We start from the raw sequence: 10,828 nt of genomic DNA on the forward strand, positions 1-10,828 counted from the left end.
ACATAATTTGCACTTTACTGAAAAAATACAAATGAATTTGCATTGTCAGTTTAATATACATAATTAAATAAAAAAACAAGTTTTTTCAACTGTGAAAATAAGGAGCAACCTTAAAACTTAAAACGAACAGAAATTATTACGTACGTGATGGGGTTCGCCCCCTAGTCAATACTTCGCTCTTTACACTAATGTTTTTTTTTAGCACTCAAAAGAGCTATCTAGTCTAATTAAACAACCTTTGTGATTCAGGGATTTGTGATTCGAACAAAATCCAAACTTTTTACTTTAGAACATTTAAAAACATATAAATGTTTTTACTTTTAAAGCTTTAATAAATCAAATAATATTAACATTTTGATTAATAAATATCAGTATATGTATATTAAACTGACAATGCATATTCATTTGTATTTTTTTTTTTTCAGTAAAGTGCAAATTATGTTCTGGCCTTGGGAATACATAGGGGCTTTGAGCCCTACTCATTGATTTCTGCTCGTTTTTGAGTTTGACTCGGTTATTTATTGAAATTTCTGTTCGTTTTGGGTTTCATTTATTTATCGATGCTTGTTTGTGGTAGTTTCACGCTTGGTAGATTATTTGCTTTTATTTTTGCTCATTTTTCGTTTAATGGAGCTCTACTTTTCTTTGAAAAACTTAGTTTGTGGAAAAAGGTTTTTTTAATTAATTTTCGAAAAAGGGGAAAAACACCCCCGAAAAGTCATAGAATCTTAATGAAAATCACACCATGAGATTGAGCGTGTCAGATAACCCTTTAGCAGAGATTGAAAGCTCCTATATGCAAAAATTTGGATTTTTGTATTGTTGTTTTTTCTGCTAGAAGAAAGATCATGGCTGTGTGTTTATTAGTTGTTTTTTTTTTCAGGGCTGATCGTATCGACCCAGTGGTCCTAAAATATTGCGAGATCGCTCATTCGAAAGGAAATCAAAAATTCTAGGGCCCTTTTTAAGTGCCCAAAAAATTGAAAGGCACCTAGGCACCCTCCGATGCCCATATGTTTCCCAAAGTGACCGGATCAAAATTTTGAGATAGCCATTTTGTTTAGCAGAGTCAAAAAATCTAATAACTATGTCTTTAGGTGTACAGAAGTCAGTATCTTACTCAATTTTATTTACTTGAATTGAAGTTATCAAGTATTTTGCAGGTTGCATCAAGACATGGCTAATTGTAGACAGAGAAAAGCCAAGACACATAGTCCCAGCAATTGAGAGGCAAATGTTTAAATGGCTGGGGGATGGGTAAATTGCGGGAGTATGCATGACTCTCTTATTGGACATATACTTGTTTGTTGGTTTTTGGAAAGGCATGCCTGCCTAGAGTCTCAGGCATGTCAGCTCCCTTAAGTTTTGGAATAAAATATTGTTTGCAATTTTTTTTTTTTTTTTTTTTTTTTTTTTTTTTGTGGCAGTGGGGCTTATACAATCTTTGAACTATTTTAAAAAGCCTTACATGAGAACCTTATATGCTCCCAGGGCATATCATTCAGCACTTGCCCCGGGCTCTGGGGAGTAGTGTTGATCTTGGAGTGTTTTTTGTTATCTGATCTTTGGGCTTATTTTAACAAAATGCATGTCTATAAAAATTCACTCGGATGGATTTGGGGTAAAGAGGGCATGGGGCTAGTTGCCCTCTGGTCGCTTTTGACTCTTTAAAAGAGCACTAGAAATTCCGATTTACAATCGAATGAGTCCAATCCGAACTTTTCACTACTATCCCTTCCATAAAAACCTTATATGCCCCCGGGGCATAATTTACAACACTTGCTCCAGGTTTAGGGGGGCAGTCTTATCCCTGGAGTTTTTGTTATATGATCTTTGGTCTATTTTAAAAAGAATGGCTCTAAAGAAAATTCGATCAGACACATTTGGGGAAAAGAGGGTCGGGGGGGGGGGGCTAGTTGTCATTGTATCACTTTCGACTCTTAAAAAGGGAACTAGAACTTACTGGAAAAAAAATAATAAGACATTGGAGTGTTACGGCCTTTACTATAAGCAACGCTATAACGTTGCCTTTGATGTTCAGGGGAGTGTTGAACTAAATTAAAACATGTGTGTATATGGGTTGTAAAAATGGCGTAAATCAGGAATGACTGAATATATTAATTTGGAACTATTAGGAAATGATAAGGGAGATGATCAATTGACCAAAAAGGTAATATTTATATACTACTACTACTGCTACTGTCGCCACAACTATCACTACTATTACCACTACTTTTACTAAAATTACTACTTCTGTAGCGAGTACTACTAAGTGAGAATATTGAAATAAACATTAAGAAGAAAGTTAAAATAAATCAAAAGATACTATGTGCATACAGACTGCTGACAGGATCGTATTAGCAATATTTTGGAATGGCTTATTGTATCAAGAGGAAACTTCAGGGGCATCATGAGTGCGATGTTCAGTCAACCATAAGACAAAATGTACCTGCTACTACTGCTATCAATACTAGTGCTGCTACTGTTACTACTACTAGTAACAATACACTATTACAGCTACTACTGTTCCTATCACTACTACTAAGATCCTAGTACAATTAAGGCTAAAAATTTGTAACATGAAGGTGAAGATTTGAGAGAATATTGAGGGGAAATTTGAACTCCATCAAAAGACACTATGTGCATGCAGATTGTCAAAAAGGGGTATCTCAAGAATGGAATTTGGGTATTAAGTTGGGACTTTCAGATAATACTTTAAGGGGAAGATCAATTGAAAAAAATATAGTGTATGCATGCCACTACTAACACTTCTGCCACTGCTGCTTTTTACTAATACTATTGCTGTTACTAAGTAATTCCAACTACTATTTGAATTGCAACATATTATAAGGGCTAGAGTATTAAGATGAAAAGGACATCAAAGGCGGGGGGGGGGGAGGGTCAAAAGTCCACATCAGCAATATATTTGGAATGGATTACCGTTTCAAGGTGAAACTTCCTGGAAACTATGAAAGGGATGTTCAACTGACCAAAAGGCAACTTGTACATGCTACTACTGCTATTAATGCTACTGTTACTACTACTACTAATAAAACATTAACACTGTAACTACTTCTCTTACTACCACCACAATTGCTGTAACACTAGCACTATTAAAGCTAAGTCTAAGAAGATAAAATTTGAGAGAATATTGATGGCAAATTCAAACTATCAAAAGACACTATGTGCATTTAGATTGTCAAAAGAGCATATCTTAAGAATTGATCTTTGTATTAAGTTGGACCTCTCTGTGGGTTAAGTTGGAACTACTGCTAATACTTCTAACAGTGGTTTAATTTCGTCAAAATCCTGGGGGGGGGGGCAAAGTTGAAGCTAATTTTCCCAAATCAAGTGAAAATGATAGTGAAAGAAAAGAAAACTTACCTATTTCTCTAGAATGCTTGAATCATGCAGGCTTATCTTAGTTTTGATAAGATCTTTTGCAGAAGCTAAATTTCAGCTGGGGGGGGGGGCAAACTTTGGTATGTAGGGGGTAATCATAATACTACTGATACTAAAGCTAAGAGTACTACTATTAATGCTACTGTTTCTACTGTAACTACTGGCGCCACTACTACTGCAACTAAAGCTCTGGCCTCCTGGTCTTATTTTGTCTCATCTGGCTTTATTTATCGCCTTCTGACTTCTTTCACTGCTTCCCTTTACTGCCAAAAGCTGGATTCCATACGCTTTGATCAGGCCATCAAGCTCCATTTATCAGCATTGACAAAAAACTATCATTTACTGGCTCTAAAATAGATTTTCTTGGCGCTGGGTAACTTTCTAATATCACTATTTAGAAAGGAGCAAATAGAACGCTCCAATTTATACAAAAAAATCGTTCCTGGAAAAATTTTAAAAATAGTGTTTCCTTGTTCTAACCTAACCTAGGTACTTTTTTCCCCCCTAAACCCCAAAAAACAACAGTTTAAAAATTGTAAACGCAATAAGAAATCACGCTTTGCGATCTATTTATCCATTGCAAATACCCGTTTGACTTGTTACCTGTAGTAAAAAAAAAAAAATTTAAACAAGAAAAACGGGTTTTAATTTTCTATAAAGCAGTGAAATACAAAACAATTAATTATACACAAATACTCCGAATATTTCGGGCCCACGTCCGGGAGACTTTCTCAACGGAAAAAATATAAAATATAAAATAAAACAAAAAAAATAATTTCTTTTTAAAAAAACTTAACTTACATTGGAATAAAACATACTAAACACATAAAGAGAAAGAAAAAAACAAAAGAAAAAATATAAATAAATAAGAAACAGAACTCACATATTAAATAAACACTTCCATGCACTGAATGTCTAAAATGATTCAACTCATCTCCTCACAGTATATAAATGGAAATATATTAAATAAACACTTCCATGCACTGAATGTCAATAATGATTCAACTCGCCTCCTCACAGTATATAAATTGAAATATATTAAATAAACACTTCCATGCACTGAATGTCAATAATGATTCAACTCGCCTCCTCACAGTATATAAATTGAATTTATATACTGTGAGGAGGCGAGTTGAATCATTATTGACATTCAGTGCATGGAAGTGTTTATTTAATATATTTCAATTTATATACTGTGAGGAGGCGAGTTGAATCATTATTGACATTCAGTGCATGGAAGTGTTTATTTAATATATTTCAATTTATATACTGTGAGGAGGCGAGTTGAATCATTATTGACATTCAGTGCATGGAAGTGTTTATTTAATGTATTTCAATTTATATACTGTGAGGAGGCGAGTTGAATCATTATTGACATTCAGTGCATGGAAGTGTTTATTTAGTATATTTCAATTTATATACCGTGAGGAGGCGAGTTGAATCATTATTGACATTCAGTGCATGGAAGTGTTTATTTAATATATTTCAATTTATATACTGTGAGGAGGCGAGTTGAATCATTATTGACATTCAGTGCATGGAAGTGTTTATTTAATATATTTCAATTTATATACTGTGAGGAGGCGAGTTGAATCATTATTGACATTCAGTGCATGGAAGTGTTTATTTAATATTTGAGTTCTGTTTCTTATTTATTTATATTTTTTCTTTTGTTTTTTTTCTTTCTCTTTATGTGTTTAGTATGTTTTATTTTGATGTAAGTTGTTTTTTTAAAAAGAAAATTTTTTTTTGTTTCATTTTATATTTTTTTTCCGTTGAGAAAGGCTCCCGGACGTGGGGCCGAAATATTCGGAGTTTTTGTGTATAATTAATTGTTTTGTATTTCACTGTTTTATAGAAAATTAAAAACCCTTTTTTCTTGTTTAAAATTTTTTTTTTTTAATGGAAAAGCAGTGTGGTCTAAGAAATTATTTACCTGTAGTATTTCCTTGTACAGTCTATAGCGCTGTGTAGCATATAATGCACAAGTACCGAAATTTGTAAACGCATGATTTATACGGTATTTATCAATTTATAAATCCTTATTAAGGAAATTTTCAGTCTTAAAATTTAATTCTGATTAATGCCAAATTTCATATTGAAATCTGAATAATAGTGTAAAGTCTTGTTTTTAGAATAAAATCTTTGATATTGATGATTCAAACGTTAATTTGACGTTTTGTTCAAAAGTTCATTTGAAGTTCTCATCACTTTAGGAAATTCAGCTTTAGATGTTGAATTGCAGATATATGTGCAACGGTTTCGAGGTGTTACCATCGCTTTTTCTGAGAATTAAATTCAAAAATCAAATTTTTTCCTACTGAAAGTATGAAGCAACATTAAAACTTAAAACAATGAACAAAAATTATTCCGTAAATGAGTGGAGAAAGCCTCTTCTCACTCAATTTCTATAGCTATTGTGTTTCAGTAGTCGTTCTCAAAGAATTGGGAGAGAATTGTCTGGTTTAATAGAGGCCCTCTCCTTAATGAAAGGAAGAAAAAGGGAAAGAAAAGAAGATCCTTGTAGAATATCTTCTTCCACAAAAGGGAAGAAGAAAACAGAGATGCATAAATGTCAGCTATTGTTGTGACTTTTGAACATGATGATTATGATGGTGCACTTTTCCTTTCAGTTCGTTGTTTTCAAGGGATTCAAGATCTCTTTAAATTCAAAAAACAATGTTCATGATAAATTTTTACAATTGAGAAAAATCTTTATAACAACTATTATTTCTGTATCATCTTTAAGAGAATAATGTTTACCACCAGAAGGACCTAGGCAGTTAAAATCAATTAGTTGCGGGCATCCATCAAGCCATGGCTATTTGTAGAAAAAGTCAAGAGAGATAGTCCGAGTGAGTGAGAGGCAAATCTAGGATAAGCCTTTAGATAAGGCTACATTAGCTGATAACCAATTAGCTCCAAAGAAAACCATAAGTTCTACAACAACCACGAACACATTGTTCTCGAAAATTGAAAAGAAAACTGGAGCCTTGGAAAATTCAAAATAAGAGGCAAAGAAAGAAAATAGGGTGGCAAAGGGGAAAGTTGGAGGAAAGACAACCAAATTTGGGTTTTTAATTTTCGCATTTTCCCTAACTTTATTGAATGTTTATAAGGAACCTTTTACAGGTAATAACTTAAAATCGATAATGTTCACTTGTTTTCTAAGATTATCATTTTTTATAATTATGTTGCTACTTAAACCGAAGTAAAATTATCTACATATTCAGACTCTCGAAGAAGAAAGAAAGAAGAAGAAAAAGACATTTGTGAAAGCAGCATGTTTGATACATGATGATGAAAAGCACTTATGTTTTGACAAGACAATAGAACATAAAATCTATTTAACGCACAAAAGTAATCAGATTAAAGAAGAAAGAAATGTTCGGTTAGAAGATAAGTGACAGCGAAAATCAAAACCAGTCATAAATAAAAGTGAAGTGAAGAAAGACACTTGTGTTTAGAAGACTTGTGACAACAAGGATCTAAATGCATTAAAAACGAAAGTTTAAAAAAAGTTTGCATATCTACATGTTCCAGCCAAAATTGTATAGAACTCGCTGGTATCTAGAACAATTCTTCAGTTTTTATATGGATAGACTAAAAATAAAACTCATAGAAATGAAATTTTCCTTGAAAGTCTAAACCCCTTTTTTCCTCATAAATAAAAAAATACCAATAAAATAGATATAAATATGTGACTAGATATTTGTTCTAATCAAGATGCAGACATGAGATTCTTCCTTGCGCATTGCAGGATTGAAGCAGACACCTTTCAAACTCAAAGACTCGGCTTCTTCCACTGCGCCTGCACAAGGTAACTAATTATTTTATTTTGGGATACTATTATATAAACTAGTTGTAAATCTAGCGTAAATAGGTATGTTCTTCCTCTTGTATTGAATATAGTTAATATGCCTCGCGTTTTTAACTTATCACCTTTGAACCGCATTAAACCAGTAAAAAGAGGTGAGTGCATTCAGAATTTCATATGAATTCGCAGTTTATGACACAATTTAGCTAGGATCAAAGTGAATACAGTACATAAACAGCAAAGTATAAACACATACTGAACAAGTACTGACAAAACTCTCCAAAAGTGACCCCGCGTACCTCAGCGCCTCTAGAGGGTAAATGTTGTACTACTTAATCGCTCCGAGCCAATAAATTAAATTTAATACAGCTTTTACGGAACAAGTATAATCACCTACGGAACTTGTGGTTTACTCGCCAGGTTCGCATAGGTATGGAATTGTCTCCGGAGACGCGGACAAAGGGTCACTTGTTTTGTGTGGAGAGGATAGATTTTGTCAGTACTTGTTCAGTATGTGTTTATACTTTGATAAACAGTTGACAAGTGAACATCTCGCTATATTCCATTGTGCGCTAGCGTCATGCCAGTATTCTGGGATGGATTGCTGAACTATATTTCGCGATGCATTAACAGGGAGATTGAAATTGATAAGAAAGATGTGTGCGTTGTGGCTCGGGATTTTTACAAAAAAGGATCAATTTTGAACTGGAGAAAATATTTAGCTAAAGCTGGTGGTCAGATAAATGCCCATAAGGAAGGTACAAAGGAAGAACTAATTAGTGAGCTATACGACTGCTATGTCGTTTTTCGAGAAAAGGATATTAGAGACGAGACGATGTTCTGCATGTATGATCCTTCGGAGGTCCCCGAAGCTAGTTTTAAGGCACGTGCAGATATGTCTCGCCGTCTGCTAAAAATCGCACGCAAGTTGGAAGACGCGCTGAACATAAAATTCAAAACGCCAACGATCTCACCCGTAAAAGGTGCTGCAGGTGCGAGCAAGGAGATAGCGAACGTTTCTGAGAAAAGACTTTTCTCCGTTGTTGTGGCTAATCCACCTGAAGTATCGAATCTCACGGAAAAAAGACAGTTAATTGAGAAGTGTGGCATTAGCGATACTGATGTTTGCATCAGGTCATCAAAAAGTCGTTGGCTGATCAAAGTTTCGACCGGGTTTCGGCTGAAAACATTTTAAAAAACCTGAAAAGTGACACTGCGACAACGAAAGTGACCGAGACCGTCTTCATCGGCGTTGTGAAAGGGATTAAATAAAAAACAAGTTTTTTTTAACTTAAAATAAGGAGCGATGTTAAAACTTAAAACGAACAGAAATTATTCCGTGTATGAAAGGGGCTGTCCCCTCCTCAACGCCTCGCTCTTTACGCTAAACTTTTTTATAATTTAAAAAAATAGATTTGTGAGAAAGTCAAACTTTAGCGTAAAAAGTTAGGCGTTTAATACGTATAATAGGGGGTTCGCCCCCTAGTCAATACCCTGCTCTTTAGGCTAAAAGTTCGAATTTTGTTCCGATTCTCTAAAAATGACCCCTTAATCACAAAGGCCGTTAATTAGAGTAAATAGCTCTTATGAAAGTACTAAAAAATCTTTGGCTTAAAGAGCGAGGTATTGAGTAGGGAGTGAACCCAATCATATACGTAATATTTTCTGTTCGTTTTAAGTTTTGATGTTGCTCCTTAATTTTAGTTGCAAATTTGTTTTTTTTTAATTTAATTTCTGATCTTTTTTTAAATAATGCTAGGAAATCCGCCCCCCCCCCCTTCGTAGCAATGTCCCTTCCCCCTTAAAAAACTTCCTCCACGGAAAGGTCCTTCCACATAACCCCCCACTCAACCCAACCCCCCACTACCAGAAAAAATCCCCCCTGAAAACGTCTGTATACTTCCCAATAACCAATACTATATGTTAAAATTGGGTAAAGTTCATAAATTTTACCCCCCCCCAGGGGACTTCGGGGGATTAAGTCATCTTAAAAGACATATTTATCATATTTTCGACCATGTTTAGCAAAATGTATATCTCAAAATTTTGATCGGGTGACTTTGGGAAAAAATGAGCGTGGGAGGGGGCCTAGTTGCACTCCATTTTTTGGTCACTTAAAAAGGGCACTAGAAATTTTAATTTCGATCCAATGAGCCCACCCATGATATTCTTGGATCACTGGGTTGATACGATCACCCCTGGGGAAAAAAATAAACAAACACGCACCCGTGATCTTTCTTCTGGCAAAAAATGCAAATTCCACATTTTTGTAGACAGGAGCTTGAAACCTGTATAGTAGGGTTCTCTGATACGCTCAATCTGATGGTGTAATTTTTCTAAGGCTCTATAGCTTTTAGGGGGGTCTTTCCCCTTTTTCGAAAATCAGCCAAATTTTCTCAGGCGCGTAACTTTTGATGGGTAGGACTAAACTTGACGAAACTTATATATTTGAAATCAGCATTAAAACCTAATTCTTTTTATGTATCTATAGGTATCAAAATTCCGTTTTCTAAAAACCGTTGTACAAAAATGGCATCAAGTGATTTATTCAATTGCCCTCCTAGCTAAATTATGTTGTAAACTGCAAATTTACCGAAATTAATTCTAATGACAAGGGTCTAGGAAGCTAAGACAAAAAATGTTGTTCTAACGAGGAGAAGAAGGGTCTTTTCTACTTCTGGAGTCTAGTTTATTGTGAAAATTCGTCTTGTTTTGCGAACAAAAAAGACCACAATTACAAAAGTAGTGATTACAAATTTTATGTAAATCATTAAATCATCAATTTTATACGGGTATCAATTTGCAACGCAAGAAATATTGAGGACTGGGGCCTAGATCTATTTAGCTGATCTAGGTGCGCTGTAATTGTAATAGTTTTGGTGAATTTGCTTATAATACTTGTTAAGTTACAATGCATATAATATGCTTCGTATTTTGTTAAATACTCAGCTATCGCTTTTATTGTTATTTTTTTTTTCAACTACACTGGAATATAATCTCATTCTATAACGCTTAATAATTTCTTAGACCAAGCTGCCTTCCTTTGATCTGTAAATATCATACATAGATATATAAATAAAGGGTTAAACGGTTAATTAAAACAGCAAAAAACAAACTAAAAAATTTCTGAATATTTTGGTTTCACGTCTGGACAGTGATGGTTCTAGATCTGAGAAAAGTTTCTTTCACATCAAACATTAAATTCATTTTATTTTATATTTTTAGATTTTATATTTTAGCTAGTGTATACATCACTTGATGGCTTTTTCAAGCTATATTACAATACAATAATCGTTTCTAGGGGAATATCCGTTTGGAGCCATTAAAGGGCTAAGAGAGCTCAAAACAGCCCGTAGTCCCCAAAAGTTTAAAAGAATGTTTCTAAAAAAAAAAAACTGGCCAGTTAGAAAAAAAATGCCATTTGTAGCTGATTCAGGAATGATAATTTTGAATATAAATTTACAATTTTTTTTAAATAAAGCTAGAGGCCTCCCAATGGTGACGTCAATTTCGCTAACATGTCCTCTTTGAGGGGTTTCAGGCCCTTTTTAAGAAATTCTACCAATTTGTTTTCTCAATAACATTCTACTATTAAGACTGAAAAAAATT

This window comes from Artemia sp. Qi Xiang Cuo, chromosome 14 (assembly GCF_049724085.1).
Source record: "Artemia sp. Qi Xiang Cuo chromosome 14, ASM4972408v1, whole genome shotgun sequence".
Taxonomy (NCBI): domain Eukaryota; kingdom Metazoa; phylum Arthropoda; class Branchiopoda; order Anostraca; family Artemiidae; genus Artemia; species Artemia sp. Qi Xiang Cuo.